The sequence below is a fragment of the Nanorana parkeri genome, unplaced genomic scaffold, assembly GCF_000935625.1.
Source record: "Nanorana parkeri isolate BGI_ZX_2015 unplaced genomic scaffold, ASM93562v1 scaffold385, whole genome shotgun sequence".
Classification (NCBI taxonomy): Eukaryota; Metazoa; Chordata; class Amphibia; order Anura; family Dicroglossidae; genus Nanorana; species Nanorana parkeri.
Window position 1 is genome coordinate 419417 of NW_017306653.1, and position 21618 is coordinate 441034.

Here is a 21618-nt window from a genome sequence, read left to right on the forward strand (position 1 = left end):
TACTCCTCCTATAGACTTGCCCAGGTAATGTCCAACCAGGGACTAACATCCAAATGCATGATGGGATGTATATTTTCCTGTGGGCCAGGAAGAGATAGAGGTAAATGAGGATAAGGTGCCGCTTTATTGCTGCCCGCAACTGTAAGCCTACCTGGTACATGTACCTTGAGTTTGTGCATTTGAGGCTTAATGTGATAATAAAGGATATTTTTTTTCCTTCCCCCCAATGTTAGTGTAGGGACTTACCTTAAATGATGCCTCCTAATCCGATCATCTTCTTCTTTCCTGTCCTTTTCAGCTGTCCCTCCAGCGCTGGGTGCGGGTCTCCGATCCAGCGCTGACTCCTCTGTCCTCCTCTTCTCTGATGTCCCACGGTGTCTGTGCAGGTGAACGCTGCTCCATAGACTTACCTTGTGTCTCTCCTCGTCTCCCGGCCAAACATCTGAACTGCGCATGCGCCCGCCCCCAGATCCTTTCTGGCCGCCCCAAACTCTTCAGATGTTCGGACGGGAGCGCGGGGCGAAGACACAAGGTAAGTTTAAACCTGTTTTAAAATGTTTTTTTTAAAGTTTTTGCATATATATATATATATAAATTGCTAGTATCAGTGGGGTAATTGCATAAAAAGAAATGTTTGTGTAAGGTATGCCAGAGTGGGGCTTTAAAGGTACTCTCCCTTCAAACCTGATAATTTTGTTTTTAAGCCCAACTATAACTATGACTTAAGGCCCCATTCTTACCAGATGCCTTGGCATCCGCTTTTCAATGGATGCCAGGACAAGAATGTCTGAAAATAAATAAGTGTGAATGGGAGCAGTTCGCAACAGTGTACTGCATTGTGTTGTGCAGCCCTGTGCTGAAAAAAAACGTAACACATTGCAGCACAATGCAAGGCAGAACCAGTGCTTTTAATAGCTTAGTGTAAAAATCAAACATGCAGATATGCAATATATTACATTTGTGATCTTGGTAAATATATGGTTCAGGACAACCTCCCCATTATCGATAACACACAATGCCATCCCTTTAAAACAGTGTTTGTATCTGTGCGATATGCTGTGGAGAGTTTGCTGTGAAAGTATCCCTCTGGTTCAGTGCTTATTGTTATTATTGCAGCTACAGATGTGGAATTTAACCTGAATTCTTAAGTTCCTCTATAGGAGATCCGGACTTCTTTAAAAGATTATCTTCCATCCCGCTGCTTTCGGTAAGGCATTTCTCCCCGCGGGGAAGGCATAGTACTGTATTTCAGGAAATCAATACTCCACTCCTATTCTTTCCAAGATCCAGCAGCCGAGCGCAGCGATAATTAGCTCAGTGTGTCTGATGGGGAGTCCCAGGTCTATATAAAATGCTTAGCCCTGTCCGTTCCCACATCAGCTAAAGGCCGTCATCCACAAAAGCGCAGGTGGACAATGAAATGCCTTTCAACCGGCAGAGATTGGCTGCAAATTGGGAAGGCTTTGGTGGAAATGTACTGTGTATTTATTATTTTGTCCTTAATTGTAATGCTTTAGTTATAGAGTCAGGAGAGGACACCATAGAACATCTCTCCATAATGCTACATGGAAAGTTTAATCATGAAATAGGTGTCCTGGTGGATATGAATTCAAATATAGATCTATACTTAGCGCACATTCTTACATTGCAGGAGGAACCGGAGGGGGGAAGGGTCTTTGTTTTTATTTGCTTTCACTTAACCCTGTCAAATTCTAAAAGCCTTTTAAACATATGAAAAAAAGACATAGATAAACAGGGGCTTGGTGCTTCTTTTTACACCTGGCTGTGCTACTCCCAACCACCACTTGAGGGAGCTCCTGGCTGAAGGGTGCCTGGCGCTGCATTGGTTTTCATGGGAAACTCTTCACCCTTGGCTAAAGTGCTCCCTCGAGTGGTGGCTTGAAGCCGCTTCGTCGGGCCAGTCTACCCAACGAAGACCCTAAGACTTGGCAAAGGCTTTGTTTGGCTGAATTTCCACTTTAGCAATGATTAAATAAGGGTTTCCAATTATTGTTTTAGATTTAAAGTCATGAGTGGATGCCATAGAATATCTCTCCATGGAGCAGTGGGAGAGTATTTGGAGAGCGGCGTCCACATCCTCCATCTGCTCTACTTACAAGGAAAGTCAGTATAAAGTACTATATCATTGGTACCAAACCCCAAAGTTTCTCCATAATATATACCCAGAGGTCTCCTCCATATGCTGGCGCTGCAAGTCTCAACCCAGCTCCCCGTTCCATATATTTTGTCAGTGTGGTCGGTTCAAGCCCTATTGGAGGAGTGTGCAGGACATACTGGAGACCCTTCTTAAACGTAGGATTCAAATGGATCTGCTGCACTACCTGCTGGGCCATCCCCTCATCGGGGTCCATAAATACGATAAAAAGCTGTCATCACATGTCCTGACGGCGGCACGATGCCTCATTGCCCTTCATTGGAAGCGCACCACCCGCCGTCCAACCTGGACCTGTATGCCAGAATCAAAGATGTCCAAAAACTAGAATACCTGACTGCTAGACTAAATAACACCTGGAAGTTGCATAATAAGGTGTGGGAGGCCTGGGATGCACTGGAGGGGGATCGGGGGATGTCGTCCGAGGTGGATGGAGATGCGAGATGAAGCCGGTACCCAGCTTTTACTACCCTCTATTTCTCTTACTGCTTCTTTTTTTTTCTGTTATGTGTCTTTTCTTTTCCAGGGTTCTGTCCTGGCCACCGTTTTTTTTTTTTGTTCTCCAGGCCAGTGAGCCTAGTTCATGCGTAACACCAGATCGAGCTCTTTTCAGGATTACAGTACTGCACTTCACCTCTAACCTGTTATACTGCTGACCATAGGTATGATGCGGGAAATGGATATATACCTCCGATTTTTAATGTCTAGTATGTTACTTTTCCGTCAAATGAGTGGTACTGCCTGCTAGCCAGGGTTATTACATTCCATGTGGGTTGCATGTATTTCCTCATGTTTTGGACCCGACACTGCAGTGGGTTTAACGATGTACTGTTGCTTGTTACACAATGTATACTTGCTTTTGGTCCGCATGATCTCTTATTCCTTGTTTCATGACTTTGGTCATTTCTGTATTGTCTGTTTATAAAACTCAATAAAAATTGTCAATTTGAAAAAAAAAAAGAATATCTCTCCATAATGCTGGATGGAAAGTTTAATCATGAAGTGAATGTTATGAATGACCATGAAACAGGAAAGGCTAACTATAAAATATTAACACAATGGATAATTCTATATTCAGGGCACATTCCTACATTACAACAGCAAGCGGAAGAGGGGGGAGGGTCTTTTTTTTGTTTGCTTTACTCCTACAAAATAAAAAACTAAAAGCCTTCTACAAACATCTAAAAGCCTTCTGAAGTGTGAAAAAATGACTTAATTGTCCCTGTAGGTTGCACTAAAATTAAATTGGGATTTTTTTTAAACTTCTTTTTATAACTGACGGTGCTACTCCCAGCCACCACTAGAGGGAGCTCTTGGCTGAAGGGTCACTGGTGCTGCATTGGTTTGCATGATCAGCTCTTCACCCCTCTAAAAGAGTTCCCTCTAGTGGCAGCTTGATGCAGCTTCTTCAGGCCAGTCTACCCAACATAGACAGTCACCAATTAAAACCTGACCTTGGTTCTCATGCTTTGTTTGGCTGAATTTCTAGTTTAGCAATGAGTAACTAACAAAGGATTTCCAATATTTGCTCTTGCACATTATGTATTCATATATATGGTGTGTATATATGTAGGTACTGTGTTGATACTGGATCATCCACAAGGCAACCTAGGCAGAAGCCCAGGGCTCTGTACATGTTCAGAGGGGAAGCAGCTACAACCTTCAGTAAACCATGGTGATATCACAATTGGTTGAATCTGTGTACCTGCCTATCACTTTACAAGGGAAGATGGATTTGTAAACAGTTGGTATCTGATGGGACCAGTACAGACAATCCAGATGGGACAGGTCCTTTGTGCCTATTACAATCCAATTGCGGGACTATGAATTGAATCACCACACTCCATTGAGTAATCCAGATACAGTACATCTTTATTCTGTATAGAGCTAAGGGGACAGTATAAAAATCATCAATGCTTTTTCGGGGGCTCATTCAGATACCCCCTTCATCAGGGTTTACTAAGGGAGAACATGTATCAGGTCTGTGATGGCTTTAAATTAGGATAGGGTTTTGTTTGGCAGCTGATTTGGCTGTCTTAAAACGCTAATTTACATACTTCCAAGTCAGCGCCTCAGACCCTAATAAAACTAGAGGGTCATCATTACAGCCAGACTATAATGAAGGGAGAGGTCAACACTGGCAGCCCCCTAGGCCTCTCATGGTAAGTTCGCTTTAAGATGCACCCCGGCTTCCTGGAAGAAAATAAAAGTTCAGCTCAGCGTTGATGTGACTCTTAGAACATCTCCTCTCTTATCAAAAAAGTTTGGTTTACTGTAGCCATCATGATGGGTGGTAAATGAAAAAGGCATTGCTTCCAAGATCCCCCATGGTCATCCTCAGGACTCAGATGAGGGTCACATACAGTGAAATGTTTCTTCCTTTCTCTCCACGCAACAGGGAACAATGACAACCAGTTACGCAGCAATTTCTCATCAAACTGGAGACTATCAGGCTGTGATTACGAATTCTGATGATGAGAAGCTTGAAGTTACTTGTCACAAGCATTGCAATCATGGTCACGGTCATTGTCACTTATCAAGCACCGACTCAATGAGCGAACATCCTAATTATTTTAACAAATAGCAGAGAACTACGACTTGCTTATGACCTAGATGTTCTTCTAAACTTCCAACAAAAACATGCGACTCGAGTAAATGCCTTGCGAAATGTTCAGCGTAAAAATAGATGTTGATTCTAGTCGCTTGCATCTGTTGATTCCGAGTCAGCATCTAATTAAATGCGAATGGCACTTATGGCAGTTTTAAGAGTCACATCAACGCTGAGCTGAATTCGTATTTTCTTTCAGAAAGCCGGGGTGCATCTTAAGGTGAACTTGTCATGAGAGACCTAGGGGGCCGTCATTGGTGACCTCTCCCTTCATTACAGGCTGGCCGTGTTAATGATCCTCTAGATTTAATAGGGTCTGGAACTGACCTGGAAGTATGCAAATCAGTGGCGTCACAAGGGGGGATCGGGGGGTGCGGCCCGCACCCGGGTGACACCATTGGAGGGGTGACACCAAAGTGACTCGCAGTCATTTTGGTGTCACCCCCCCCCCTGAGAAGTCAGGCGCTCGGTCATGGACCGAACGCCCAACAGTATCCGGAGAGAGGAGGGGACCCGGCGGCATACCTTATCCCACCGGGTGACTGTCCCCTCCTCCTCTCTGCCGGCGTCCATCACCAAGATGGCCGCCGGCAGGTATCAGAATACTGCCGTGCGTGCGCGATGACATCGCCACGCGTGCACAATGACGTCATCACGCACGCGCGTGGTGACGTCTCGGTGGGGTGACACTCGGTTACCGCTCTGGGTGTCACCCAGCCTCGTGACGCCCCTGATGCAAATTACAAAAACTCAAAGGAATGTCAGAACCCCTTATCTGCATATTTTTCACAGGTCTTTAAATATAGAGAAGCCAAAGGGTCAGCATGGCAGCCAGGCAATTAGAATTTTCTGGAGAGGACAGCAACAGCAGCTTGTGTGTTTCTCTCTTGATAGGTTCCATTCAAAAAATAATCCTCTTAAAAAGAAACTATAGTTGTTTTTTTTGAACATGTTTCTTTTATTGGCTGTATAAGCAAAAGTTTGCACATGCTTTTATGTACAGGAGAGGAATGTGGAGGGTATGACAGCAGGAAGTATGTGCAGGAGAGGAGTGTAGAGGGTAAGAAGGTGGTCAGCATGTACAGGAGGAGTGTGAAGGGTATGAAGGTGGTCAGTATGTACAGGAGGAGTGTGAAGGGTATGCAGGTGGTCAGTATGTACAGGAGGAGTGTGAAGGGTATGACAGCAGGCAGTATGTACAGGAGGAGTGTGGAGGGCATGACAGAGATTAGTATATGCAGGAGTGGAGTGCAGAGGGTATGAAGGTGGGCAATATGTGCAGGAGAGGAGTGTGGAGAGTATAAAATCAGGCAGTATGTGCAGTGGAGAAGTGCATAGGGTATGACAGCAAGCAGTATATTTTATGTGCAGAAGAAGAGTGTGGAGGGTATGAAGGAGGTTAGTATGCACAGGAGGAGTGTGCAGGGTATGTTAGCGGGCGGTATGTACAGAAGAGGAGTGAGGAGGGTATACAATCAAGCAGTGTGTACAGTAGAGAATGCATAGGGTATGGCAGCAGGCAGTACATTGTATGTGCAGAAGAAGAGTGTGGAGGGTATGAAGGAGGTCAGTATGTACAGGAGAGGAGTGCTGACGGTAAGAAGGAGGTCAGTATGTACAGGAGTAGTATGAAGGGCATGTCAGCGGTTGGTATGTGAAGAAGAGGAGTGACAAGGGTATGAAGAAGGTCAGTATGTGCAGAAGATGCGTGCAGAAGGAATAGGTAGACAGTATGTGCAGGAGAGAAGTGTGGGAGGTATGAATGAGGTTAGTATGTGCATAAGAGGTGTGCACCGGCTCTGAAGGAGGCCAGTATGTGCAGGAGGAGTGTGGAGGGTATGACAGCAGGCAGTATGTGCAGGAGAGGAGTACTGAGAGTATGAAGGAGGTCAGTATGTGCAGGAGAGGAGTGTGAGAGGTATGAAGATGGACAGTATGTGCAGAAGAGGACTGCAGAGGGTATGAAGGAGGTCAGTATGTGCAGGAGACGAGTGCAGAAGGTATGAAGGAGGTCAGTATGTGCAGGAGAGGAGTGCAGAAGGTATGAAGGAGGTCAGTATGTGCAGGAGAGGAGTGCAGAGTGTATGAAGGTGGTCAGCAGTATGGCAGCAGGCAGTACATTGTACTGTATGTGCAGGAGTGTGAAGGGTATGACAACTGATTCTAGCCAACCAGCCAAAAACGGGCTGGGCTTCTTTCTAAATGCACCTTCACAAAAATGACCATTGTAGAATATTGATCCAGGAAATAACCAATTGTCTCCAAGAATGGAGAAGGGATTTTTTATTTTCTCGTTTGAACTCTTTTCTGTGCTAGCGAAAATAAAATAATATGTTGGGCTGCATTCAGACTTTGATTTGAAAAAATGTTTAATTTGGATTAGGCAAATAATTTATACTTCAGGTTCACTTTAAATGCAATCCTTTTATACTACGAGCATTGGGTATTAATAGCAGATACATCTTATGATATATTCAGTCAGCATGTTCTTCATTTTCTGAGGATAATAGACTTGCCTGCTATAAATAAGTGGATATCCACTGTACTGTGAGAAATGATATTACAGAGAACCAGTTAAATTACATTTCCTCCCACATTGGGGAGAGTTTTAAGTGGAAGACTTAAGTAATTGGAATAGTGTTACATACCTTTTTATAGTAAGTTTTAGAGATATTTTTAAGAGGTTTATCCAATGAGAATCCTTATACAGTGAATGAATATCTTGATTCCAATGGAAATTTATTTTTAATTTTTTTTGCCCATATCACATTTGAATAAAAAAATGCAAAGTGCATTTTTTTAAATCCGACTTATAAAAAAAGATAGATCATATGTGACATTACTCTTCCCTTCTTGAAATGTTATTATCTCTGAAGAGACCCGAATGGTAAGTGATGTACTTGTTTGAGAGAGACCCTATCAGTTATTGAGGGCTCCCTTGCCACCTCTCCATGCCACTATTGGAGCAGGGCATGCAGGCATGAGGAAGCATGATTCCTCCCTATGGAACAATGCTCAGAGCCGAGCAGCAGATCACCAGTCCGACAGTGTCATGCTCTGTAGGTGTAATGACGCCACCCCTACCTTCAAATTCACACACTGAGCTCAGAGAGGTGGAGTGCTGCAACAGGTAAGCGGCAAAGGATTGTGGCTGGCCAAATATACATGCCTGAGGAAAGGGAGGTAGGGGTCAAGCTAACTGCAGGCACTGGCACTTTTTCCTGAATGGGAAGTTATAACAAAACAGCAACAGTTATACCAATTAAAGGCCAATTCCACAATTTCATTCTACTACCACCACATTTTAATGTTTTTTACCACCACCCATTACATTTTTTTCCATTTCAAAAAATGATGTATTATTATGTTGTTAATACTGTATTTGTACATAACAATTACAGTATTAGAAGCACGCAACAGCCTACAAACTTTAGTGTCATTGGCAATACCATCTGCATGCTGAAGGCCTCCAGCTTGCAAGTGATCATTATGTCAACTATGACTGGTTCCCAATCTTCAGTGGGAAGGGGGGCCGGAATTGAGAGACCCCAAAATGACTGACTGTCATTTTAGTGTCAACCCCTATGAAAAGTCGGGCACTCGGTCACGAACCAAGTGCCCGACAGTGTCAGGAGAGAGGAGGGGACCCGGCGGCATGCCTCATCCCGCCGGGTGAACATCCCCTCCTCTCTCTGCCGGCGTCCATCACCAAGTTGGCGGCCAGTAGGCATCAATAAGACGACCGCGCATGCGCAATGACATCATATTGCACGCGCGCGGCAACGTCACGCGCGATGATGTCCTGGTGGGGTGTCACCCGGTCTCCGCTCCAGGTGTCACCCAGACTCGGGATGCCTCTGGCCAGACATTATGTCGGTCTATGGGGAGTTGGATGTAAACGAACAAACATGTGTTTGCAAACCACACTCAGTGCATGGATGTCCCCTCGTCTTGAGGAAACCATGTAAACAATAAACTATTCCTGGCACTCATGAATCCTCCAAGCTTCGTTTATTCCTATTATATCAATACCAGGGCAACCGCTGACATGTTTCTGCCTTAAACGGCCTTAGTCATAGATGACTATGGCAGGAACTTATCAGCAGTTGCCTTTGCATTGATGGAATAAGATTAAACGAAGTTTGGAGGATCTATGAGTGAAGAGCTGGAGTAAGACTGTTGTATGTGCATGCACTACCCTGTAGGTGAAGTGACCGGTTTGTCTTACTGCTAGAGAAAGCAGCATATGAGTTTGCCAAAACCTATATACTAGCCTGGTATCTGCTGTAAGAGAACAATTATCTGGCTATATCTGTAAAAAATAAGTCAAGGCAACTGGACTTGCTGTATTTTTCTTGAAGACGTTTCACTGGACATCCGACCAGCTTTCTCAGCTTTGTTGGATGTCCAGTGAAACGTCTTCAAGAAAAATACAACAAATCCAGTTGCCTTAACTTATTTTTTACAGATATACCATGACTTGGATGAATAAGAACCTTCACAGACAATTATCTGGCTAGAAGTCTCAGGATAGTGGACCTCTTGTAAGCTCATAGTTTGCAAGTGGTGGCATCTGGTCTGTGTGTTCTCCTGTGTCCAGGTTAAAGGACTCATGTTCTCACATTATTAGGCAGCATGCTGGAATTGTTTTCCAAAGCCTTTCTTTTTTTTCCCTCCCCAAATAAATAAATAAATAAATAAATAAAGACTACATCCTGCCTTTAAATATGGTTCCTCAGTAGCTCCTGATAGTTCAATACTCTTTCCGAATACAACAAACTCCGAAGCCGCCATGCTGCAGACACGTCTGCCATTAAGATAATAATTTAGTCCTTAAAATTCCAGGAAATGTTATTCTCCTTCTATAAGTAAGTGATCTACTGTAAATGAAAGCAGTATCTCCTGTTATGGACTGCCCTGATTCAATCACATCCCATCTTAATATAATATCTGTGACTCCTCTGGAAACAGACCCACAGAGGTAACTGAATTACTCAATAACAATGAATTTCAGGCCCGATAATAAATCTATTCACCCAGCCGCAAAGACCAGAATCTTTGTAATAAGTCATGAAGACATCTCAATACTCTTTTATGACAGCTGAAAAAAAAAAAACAGCGTAGCTCTACAACAAAGGTTTAAACAAAGTCATAAAAATCTATTCATTTAAAGTGGAACTTTTTTTTCATGGAACCTGCCGGGATTACAAGATGGAGCACCCAGGTCACCAGGTGAATGAAAAAAGGGGGTCTGGTGCACATCATAAAACATACAATTGGACTATTGTGATTCTTCACCTCTTTCTGAAAATGCTAATGTTATGGCAGTCATACTGATCCCCTGACCTCAAAATCAGTGACCTGGGACAAGGGTGCACATCTGGAGAGCTGACTTTACTTGTCTGAGGCCAGTAGCTCAGTAGGCACCAATGCCAGAAACAGCCAGGGCAGATTGATGGTGTTTTTCCGTGGCTCTTCCTTGGTCACTGATCGCAATCGCATGGACCCTTTGCATGTGACTGTGGATGTTCTCTGTGGCTTTTCCTATGTGACTGATGGCATTCTCTGTGGCTCTTCTCATGTGACTGATGGCTTCCTCTGTGGTCCTTCTCTTGTGACTGATGGCTTCCTCTGTGGTCCTTCTCACGTGACTGATGGCTTCCTCTGTGGTCCTTCTCATGTGACTGACGGAGTTAGCTATGACTATTCCCATGTGACTGATGGTGTTCTTTGTGGCTCTTCCCATGTAACCGATGGAGTTCTCTGTGATTTTTTCCCATGTGATTGATGGTATTGTCTGTGGCCCTTCTCATGTTACTGATGGAGTTCCCTGTGGCTCTTCTTATGTAACTGATGGCATTCTCTGTGGCTCCTTATGTGACTATTGACGTTCTGTGTGACATTCCCCTTAAAACAATTAAAAAGAAACCCGCTGACAGACTGACACTTCCAGACCCAACAGGAGACTGTTGCACCAGACTATGCAGTGGAATGTAAGTAAGGGGGCAGAATATAGCCGGTGATGTCTTTGACCAAAACTGGACTGGTAAACACACAACACAAAATGGTCAGAGATTGCAAACTTGCTGTAGAAGTTTTTGGGGTCTGTGTGTAGGTGGGTGCAGTATGGCCAACAGCCACTAGATGCCCCCATGGGGCCCTGGAGATAGATGCAGCTCTGGCCTGGGAAGACTCTGTGTCCCAGGAGAGTTGATTTATAGGGGGCGCCTGAGAGGGGAAAGCGAGTTCTGAGGCTGAGATTACAGGAGAGCAGAAGTCTAGGACTGTTTGCAGAGTCTCCGGAGGGAGACTGATTACTTGGACATAGGCTGGTCCATGGGAAGGACAGGACCAGGCCTAGGACTATGTAGAGCTACAAAGATTCCCTAGTTTCCCTAAAGGGGGAAACCCACCGTGCTAGGACTGACAATGGATGGGATTCCGGAGAATAGTGAAGTGCTAGAAGACTGACGATATTTGCCAGTGGGCCTATGGCCGAAGTAAGTCGTGGACTCTGGGCTGCACCTGGGCTGATGTATCTCTCTCTCTAAATTGTAATACCAAGCAAGTAACAAGAATTGTGCCGTCATCCCACCCGGGGTGGCTGAAACATATACTTTGTTCTGTTTATACCTTCAAGTAAAACCAACAAAAAGACTTATCTGTGTGGACTGGTTCTTCTCCCTCCAACCTCTGGGAAGGCGGGGTTCTACCGGAGTGTGATGTTGGACTGTATCGTGGCTGTAACCATCTGAGGAGGGTAGGTGTGCAATGGGGCTAAGCCTGACACAGGGTGCCGTTCATGGTGGTCTTTCTCCCTAAGGGGGAGGAAGCGCCGAAGACCACAGAGGCGGTTGAAGCCATGAGGCCCTGTGTATGCAGTACTACACATGAGGGAGTGTTTGCACGAGGCCAAGGCCGTTGCCCCTGACCGTGGGGTGTCTGGCTTCGAGTTGCATGCACGGGGTTACCCAGCCAACCCAAAGGGAACACACACGCAACACCCCGAGGGTGGACATTTGGTCATGCTTTAGGAGAAAATTATAGACTGGACTACTATGTATATCCCCTCACTCTCCTGACCGTAGGATCCAAAATGGAACGATGGCGGGTGCTGCAGTGATGAGCTGATGGCACCACATTAATAGCAATAAAAAAAAGAATCACCAGCATTTTTCTTTTATTAGTCATCGACTGGTGACACATTACATGAGACTGCTGGATTTCACTGCTATTACAACCCCAATTCAGTGCCTTCACATTTGTATTCTCTAGGCCCCAGTAAAATGACTTGTTCCACATTTGATATTTTTTTCCCAGCAAGATCCATTTAAAAAAGATCAGAGAAAAGGGATGGTAACCACAGAAAAAGTTATCATAGTGTGAAAGAAATAAGCCAACTTATTGAACTACTATTATATTTTTATCTCTCCTTCAGGGCTGGTGCAGACTTGGGTGACCCAGGACATGCGTCCCGGAACTGTGGGTTCTTGTACAGTTGCAGCCCCATTGATTTCAATGGAGTTACGTCCGTGCCGCAATCGCAGACAAAAAGGTACATGTACCTTCTTTTGCGACACACAACACATGGCTTTTTTAGCCGCGATTTTAGCCTTTCAATTGCACAGGCAGAATTGTGGCGGAAAACCACACGATCCGCCTAGCGCGACTGGGGTGCCATTCGAAATTAATGGCACCAGCAGCGTGACCGGCGATTTGTGCACGATTGCCACACAGTCATGGATCGCCATAATGTGAACCTGGCCTAAGTAAGGAAAGCACAGACTATTGTCTACAGGGGCCAAGAGGGCTGCACAATAGGTGTCAAAGGGACACATGCACATATGTGGGACTTTTGGGGTACCTTTTCCATACAAAGTCAGATCATGTTTTATATCAAATATGCAACTTTTTTAATTCATTAAAATAATTAAAATAACTATTAAAACATATAAAAAACATCAATATTACATATCCTTTAAAGTATCAGAATGAAGACAATGTAAAGCAGTAACAGGTTCTTGGCACGTTTCGTGGACTTCTTCAGGGTAAAGAGGAGAATCAGGAGCAGTACTGTGGAATCAGATTGTAAAAAAAAAAACAATTGTGTCATCTCAGAGTCGCTCATATCCTGGTCTCAGGGGGAATTGCTCCACAGGGAATACAGGGAACAACCTATAACCCCAATGTTAATGTCTATAGGGCTTTTCTGTGACATCCTCCTACATAATGCTATGGGAAACAGATATCCTCATATGCTTTTTAGGTCTATAGAGAAATACGGCTGCTTCTCGAGTTCCCGATTGCCCTGGGCGAAGGTTGGGCACCAGGGGATATACATGCACATGAAGCTAAGAAATGATGATGGATCATTTTAGCAGAGTGATGAGCGGCTCTGATGCCGCCGCCTGAGAAAATCAATGAGGATACAAATTTTTGTTCATGTTCTGTTTGGTCTTTATGGCTCCTTAATAGAAATACTGTTTTTATTGTCATTCATTTTATTATGGTACTTATTGTGGAGAGCATTCCGGGAGAGATACATTGTGTTAGTCTGATTCTTCATAACAAAGAAACAATGGCCACATACTGTATACATGTTGCCATGTATTATTTGGGGTATTCCTATTTGTTGGTTCATTTCTTTATTTTTTATTGAAGTACAGGCCTGTATCACACTGAGCCCTGATCCCCTATATGTACCTCAGGGATGATAGATCTGCCTTGGCCATTAAAGCCTTACATAATCATCTCTCTGTATAGACAATGCTTTGTGCTTTGTTTCATACATAATGGTACTTTGTATTGTTTGATCAGGGATGGTGAACACACGGCAGTCACGTGCAATACTTCCAGTCATGTAGCTGCCGTTATTATAGTGTATTTTCACTTTTGCAGCCAAATTGGGATAACACATACTTTATATTTGCTGTGTGTTCCCATTCACATAGCAAAACATTAAAAAAAAAAAAAAGATTGAAAGAAGAAGTTGCAACTGACCTTTTTTGTAGATGCTCTTTCTGCTAATTCCAGGACTGAAAAATCCAACTTTGGCCTCACTGTCTGGGTGGGTAGGGAGGAGTTTTGTTTCAAATTAGGAATGCACCAATACCGTTTTTTCAGTATCGAGTACCAATATTTATATTTTGGTACTCGCCGATACCGAGTACCGATACTTGTACTTCCGGTAGCATGGAGCCGGCTTCCCGGGCAATCAAGAAGCCGGGCAGTGTGTCATTACCAGCTTCTCGGCTTACTGATTGCCCAGGAAGCCGGCTCCATGCTGTGTGGCCAGCTCGATGCTGATTGGCCGGGAAGCCGGCATCCCAGCCAATCAGCATGGAGCCAACTTCCCGGCCAACCAGGAAGACAGGCTGCGGGGAATGTCATTACCTGTGGCCCGGCTTCCTGATTAGCTGGGAATCCGGCTCCATGTTCCCTCACGGCACTGCCGGTCAGAGGAAATCTCCCTCTGACAGGACGTTCCGGTATCGGGATAAGTATTGGAGCATCTGGGGGAGAACGAATACTCGCCCAAATACTCTGTATCGGCACCAAAACCGATACTAGTATCAGGATCGGTGCATGCCTATTTTAAATAATTAAACCTGTCTTTCCTGTGCCGGCAGATTTCATTATCACTCCCAAACTTGATGAGCAGTACTATCTGTCCTAACAAAGGGTTAAAGCCATTAAGACATTGTATGCTAATGAAGAGATGCCCAGTCTGTCCCCAGTCTTTCTATTAGGACAGATAGAGTTTCCTGTTATTGAAATTGAGATAAAAGCATCCCTACTAAATGGCGATAACTAAAAGGTAAGAATTATGTTTTTAATTTTTTGTTTATTATATTATTATTATGCTGTGTGAATAGTGAAGCCACCCTGCCTTAAGCTGATGTATATATTTGAATTTAGAGGTTGTCAGGCTGTAGTCAGTCTGATTCTGATTTCTAATGTTTCTCCTAAGCTCTGGTGATTGTTTACTTCTGCCTGTGGCTGGACAGCACTCCTGGCAATAGTGTAGGAAACTGCACTGCAATCAGAGTGAGGAATGTTTGTACCTTTTAGGCCCACCACTAGGAGGTTTGTTACCAGTGGTGCATGCTGGGAGAAGGTATAAGGCCCCATTCACACAGAGTGAACTCGGGCTGTACCCGTCCCCGCGACGTGCATGCCAGTATCAGGCCGTTCCAGGGAGGGACAGGTGCTGCTTTCCAGTGCATTCAAGACCAGACAAAATGAGACATGCAGTATTTTTCTGGTCTGGTCTGGTCTTGAACAGACTACGCTGGTGTGAACAGAGGCCAGAAATAGCATAAGGATAAATTAGGATGCATTTTGAGTCCGGAAACAATCTGGTCTGGTCTGGAGATGATCTGGATGTGGTGTGACCTGTCGCAGCACCTGTCCCTCCCGCGAATGGCCCAATGTGGGCATGTACGCCACATGGACATGTACGGTGCGAGTTTACGCTGTGTGAATGAAGCCTAAATAATCAGGAGTGACCTTGGGAAGTCCCATATGCTTGGACTGAGACCTAGTAATTAAAGAATGGGGATGTAGATGCCATGGAGGAACTTCAGCGTGCATAAAGAGCCTGGGAAGCTGGTCCTTTACTGAAGTATGATGCTTTCTCTCCAGTGGACTGGTAGCTATAACATCAAGTATCTTACAACCAGGAGATAAATTCACAGACTGCCGGGTTAAGTTAAAGGCTCTCTATCTGTATAGGCTGCAAGTACTATATCCCCTCAGTTTTGGGGCCTGCAAGATCATGGGTGTCCTGTGCCCTAACCCTCTGTACCAAAGTTGTTTCATAAAATTTTCCGCAAGAAAAAGGTCTCCAGAGTGGAAGTAGGGTTGCCACCTTTTCTTCAAGCGAATCCCGAACACTCTAACGACACGCGGACATTTTTTTGGGAGAATGAGTCTTGGCTTATTCATATTTTAATAGTGCCGTCCATTCAAATGTAAATATCACATGTGAGACTATTTTCAGTGGGGGGCCAGTAGCCCATATCTTAATTTTGGTTGTCCATGTCTGCCTGACATCTTGTGTCCGGGTTTCTGGTGCTATGAAACCCGGACACAGCATTTAAAACCAGGACTGTCCGGTTGAATCCTGGACAGGTGGCAATCCTAAGTGGAAGTTAGTTTATCAGTCACAATTGGGGAGGGGCAGCTTTTGGGACAGCAATGGAACTGTGAACCCTAGACAGGCTGAGAAGGCACAATTCATCCAACGCCCCTTCGGGGGTGATCGCTAAATTAGGAACACATAAACATATACAGGGGTTCTCTCAATTGTGTCTACAAAATTATTTTGAAGTGGTAGCTGCAGTGTTACCGTTAATAGGATTGTTAAAGTTGATTATAACTTGTTATATTAATTATTGTTATAATAATAATCTTGAGTCCCCTGTTAATCATTTTATTTTATATCAGGCATGTGAAAGTGGCGATTTATGTGGCACTTGTGGCCCTATTGCTTCTTCTGTGTGGTCCATATTGGTTTAAGGATAAAAACACACAGAAAGTGCCCTCAGCTGTTCTTCACAAGTCACTCTTTCTTATATAGCTGCACAGCTAACTGCTTCAAGAAATGGTTTTTGCCCCTTTCTCTGCAATTAGATATTGTAAGTTGCTGTAGATTTCAATGGGAAACGCCTGGAAATGCACGTTTTTGCGCATTTCATTGTGCGTTTTGACTCTCAAACTTTTCCATTAAAGTCCATGGGACCAAAAAGTGCTGCAATCTGCCAAAAAGTAGCTCATGTACCTTTTCCAGCAGCAGGCATTCAGGTGTGAACAGGAGCCATAGAAATAAGTGGGAGCACGATAAAACGCTCAAGACAAGCAAATGGCATTCCTTGAGCTTACCTTTGAGCAACAAAGCGCCTAGGTGTAAACAGGGACTAAAGCAGGCCTTCATCCATTCGTATCTGCCTCCTTGCCCTTCCCACTGTCATAATAAAAATAATGTTTTTAAAACCTCTTAATGGCTTTACTGACCCGCTGTCACACATGTGCCACATGCTTGATTAGCCTATTCCCTAGCCACAGCGACCATGGAATGACAGCTCTGAAGCTGGAAGTAATGAAAAACTCATCGCTTCCATCTTAACTTACTGCAGGAATGATCAGCTTGCAGTAGGAAGGTAGACAAGTTCCCAACTGCTATAACAACTAGGAGTCTGTTAACAGGTTCCTGCTGCTGCTGTCAGTGGCTTTATGTCAGTGGCAGTGAAAGGGTCATGCTCCAGACACCGAGCACTGTGCTCAAGATACCACATGTCAGCATGTTGGGAATTTTATTTACAATCTAAAGGTGGCCATACACTTTACAACCATCGCAAGACTAAAGTCTTGCGATGGTTGTAAAGTAATAAAAAAAAAGTACAATCTGCCCATCTTGGACAGGCAGATCGTACTTGCGATCATCGTAAGCCCGCCCCGCTGAAGCACACCGGCCCGTTCAGCATTTGTCTCCCGAGCATCATTCAAACCAGCCGAAAATCGTACGATTTTCGGCTGGATTTCTAGCATACTCCTTAGACAAAAGACGTGCCACCGTACAGTAGAAACGGTCGCACGTCTTCATTCACACTGCAAGATTCTCGTACGATCGCGGGATTTCCAGCGATTCTCGTACGAGAATCGTGCAGTGTATGGGCACCTTAAGACCTGACACACCAACGATTCCTTTACATATTCCTGCGTAACGGAAGGGAAAACATGCTTAATTGGCTGATCTGGAAAATCAAGTGGAAGTGGAGTGCCGTGGATGGGTTTAATATAAATTGAAGCTTAATTAGAACATCAGCAGGAATAAATTAAAACATAATTCATACAGCTATCTGAGGATGATAAACAGGCAAAAAAAATGAATTGCTCATTGGAGATGGTATTTATGTCTGCTATTTATTCCACAAATGCCCCGTGCCCTCCACAGTGTAAATAGTAGGATTTTAAAGGGCAAATCCCACAAAAAGTTTTATTTCCATTGCAGTTGAGTCTGGGAGACTGAGCCACCCAACAGAATGGGAATATAGGGGAAATCCCCCAAAGGGGGCAGCTGAATCATTGGCAACTATCTGAGGTCTCATGTACACGGGCGCCATATAAGTTGAGCATATTTCCTCACCCGGGAAACCACAGGTGCTGCCCACATCTGACCATAGACTCATAGACTTCAATGGCTGTACACAGCTGTATGCGCCGGCATCCAAATACAGACAATCTGCATTCAAGCCATACATTCATACGCATGCACTAGTTGTGAAAGTGAACGGTGTATACCCATCATACAGCCACATACAGCCATTGATGTGTACGGGTGGCTGTACTTAGCAGCCATGGCTTTCTTGGGCAAGCCTGAATGTATGGCCCACATTCACCCATGTGCATACACCTTGGAGGAGATTTCCCTCACTTTGGAGAGATCTATACCTACTTCCTGCTGTGTATGTGAGATAGAAAGTAAAGATAAATCACCCAAATGGGACAAGAAAGAAAAAGCTGAAAGGATATACCGTAGATAAATTTTTATGTGTATCTAAAACTTTTGTGTGTGAGCACATATGCCGGTACCCGTGCCCAACCGCTAATGTTTACGTGTAGAGGTCCCAGTGTGCACATGTCTGCACGCACGGCTGCGTCCATGAACACCAGCACATGTGCACCTGTGCCTGTCAATGCATAATCAATGCATAGTTAAGACCACAGTCTTGTAAGCTGGGCCATGCAATCCATTTGTTTGCACAAACCCATGCCATTTTCCAGGTGAGTACCTTACAGCAAATCTTGCAGTGACAACTGTTTACATTCCCAATGATTGTACAGGACAGTGGAGGGAAATCTCTCAAATGGGACAAAAAAAAAAAACTGATGGGGATTTTAACCCGTCTATGCTCCATCCAAAATTAAAGCGCTGTTATATGTGGGCTGTCAGCATTGCATATGCGGCGGAATAAATCTTTTCTTGTTTTACAATGTGTCAATAACAGTTTCAGGGCCGTCGTAGCACGCTGTGTGACTATGTTTGTAAATGTGACTCGGATATTATGCCGAATTTTTACACCGCCATAAAATGTGCTGGCAGGTTGCTAAGTTATGATAACGAGGAAGGGAATACAAAGGGCGATGAAGAAGTTACAGCCGCAAGCGGGTTGTCAGCAATCAAAGCTTATTCTCCACAAACCCTAACAAGTCTACCATGAGACTCATCTACGGCTTATCAAGACTCCTATTATTACTCTGCCATTTGTACTCCAAAATGTGATGATGCGTTTCACTATAGGCAAAGCGGGATTAGTGTCGGGGCGCCAGGCTCCCTCTAAAGCTGGCCACACATGTTACAATCCAATTGTATTATCTCCAGCAACTAGGTAGTGCGGGATACTTCCTGATCCTGTGCATTGTGTATCATGAACAATTGTCATTTGTTTTTTACCTGTACTCATCCTTCTTTACATCTCAGTGCTGCTGATCTCCTGCAGCCACTTCCTGTCTATATGCACTCCAGAGTTGGCTGCATGGCATTTCTCAGGGTGGGCTTCCTGATGGGGGACAACAGTTGAACAAGCCTGCTTAAAGTAGCAATAAACTCCTTTTTCAATGATAAATCCAGATCCAACTCTCTCAGCTTGGCTTCCCTGAACTTCCTGTCCAGTACAAGATCTTAAGGGACAGAGCAGTCTCCAGCAGCTGTCCATCTACTAGCCTGAGGAAGGAAGGAAGGAAGGTGAGAAGGAATGAGAGAAGGAAGGAAGGAGAGAAGGAGAGTAGGAAAGAAGGAAAGAAAGAAAGAAGAAGGGAGTGCCTTGCCTTGCTGTGCCTGTGTGTTTGTGGAGACACACACAACTTACTAGCACACACAAGGTTGGCTCCATAGGACCCGGCAAGGGAAAGAAGTCGCCCTAAAACAGGATATCTGGACCAGTGCTCAGGGGACCAGCTGATTCTACAGGAAACTAAAACTTTTAGCAAACCTTTACCCCCATTGACTAAAAAAAACATCAGCATACAGCTCTGCATGCTGATATGAAATCATCTCACATTCATTAGTTAAACATATTTTTATTTTTATTACAACTTCTTTTTTCCCACTTCCTGGTCTACTTTAACACCAATGATGTAAGGTGCCCGAGTAGTGCATCCTGGGAAGGTTAAATCAGCAGAGCATTGCTGGGAAATCTCATCTGTAATCTCAGGAGATCTCAGGGAAAGGCATTTTCCTCCCCTGAGATGATGTGCATGGTCACATGTCCTAGTCACATGTGCCAGAGTTCCAGGAAGTAAAGGAAGATCTAGTAACCTGCCCTTAGTTAAAATGGCAACTGTGAGAAGAATGAACGCTGATCAGTATAGTGTCATCAGTGATTGATGGCCCTAAAATGATTGCTCTCACTCCGATGTTCACGGTGATATGTAACATGTGTAGCGCAATTGTCTCTAAGACCCCTAATGTCACCTGGCAGACCCCAAAAGAAGCTGATGAAGCACAGATCTGCTTCATCAGCTTCTTTTCTCTGGCTATAGCAGCCAGAGGACTGACAGGTGAATGCGGATGTATTTACACATTACTTCTGCATTCACAGGATGGAGGGAGCTCAGCAAGGAGGAAGATGCTGAGGTCCCTCCCATCTTACCTCCTGACACCCTCCCGAGTCGGTCCAGGGCCGCAGATGGGCTAGCGGATCCCGGGATTGAAGATAAGGGGTCAGGAGGTGGTGGCACTCATGGTGGCGGCACTCGAGGAGGGGGATGGGGGGCGCCCAGCCAGCGCATACATACGTTCGGCAGGCTATAGAGCCGCCGATCGTATGTATGTCAAACAGCCGGTAACGGCTGTAAAGAACGGGAGGGTTTTTTCTGCCCGTGCGCACGCTCTAGGGGGCACGCGCAAGCAGAAAAAAAGAGATGTCTGATGACGGCAACCCGCCAATGTGAGTCCGCCATCCGTCCGTTTTTTCAAAACGGTCGGACGGCAAGAGGTTAATATCTTAAAATACCATAAAAATCTTTTGACTTTAAAATCACTTTGATGTATGTTATATTGGCCGCTTGTAGTCCCCATCAGAAACCAGATGGCAGGATGACAATGCAGGAACACAATTTGGAGACAGGTACAGAGCGTTGTCACTGTAACAAGAAGTGCCAGAACAAGGACATTAAGGAAGGAGATTTTTTTTATTAAAGCTGCAGGCTGAAAGTTACTTTTGAAGATACTTTAACATATTAAAGCTTATATAGTAAAAGAATTTAGTGAAATACATTTTAGCCCTCATTCACACATCCATGCGGCATGCATGCCCGTAAACAGTCGACCCCAGGAGGGACAGGTGCTGCGTGTGATTGTGCGCAGCAACCTGTTATTCCCTATGGGAGGCCACGGCCGTACACTGTCATGCGTGTGGGTGGATCCTATCTGCATCCAAGTGTGGACACCAGTACCCGCACGGATGTGCAGTTCGGGTGTCCGTATGACACCGAACAGCCGCGTCCTCCCATTGGAAAGAACAGGCTGCCGCGCGCAATCACATGCAGCACTTGTCCCTCCCAGGATCGGCTGTCTAGGGGCGTGCACGTCACACGAACGTGTACGCCCAGTGGGAACAAGGCCTTAAAGTTACTTTGAAATGTTAAAGCTGAACACTGTAGAAAAATTATATAATAATAATATATACAGTATATATATATATACAGGTGAAACTCGAATAATTAGAATATCGTGCAAAAGTAATTGCAGTAAGTGCTGCAAAAGGGGCCCAAACCACGTACTGAGTACATATGCATGCTTGTACTTTTCAGAGGTCCGATATTATTCTATGTA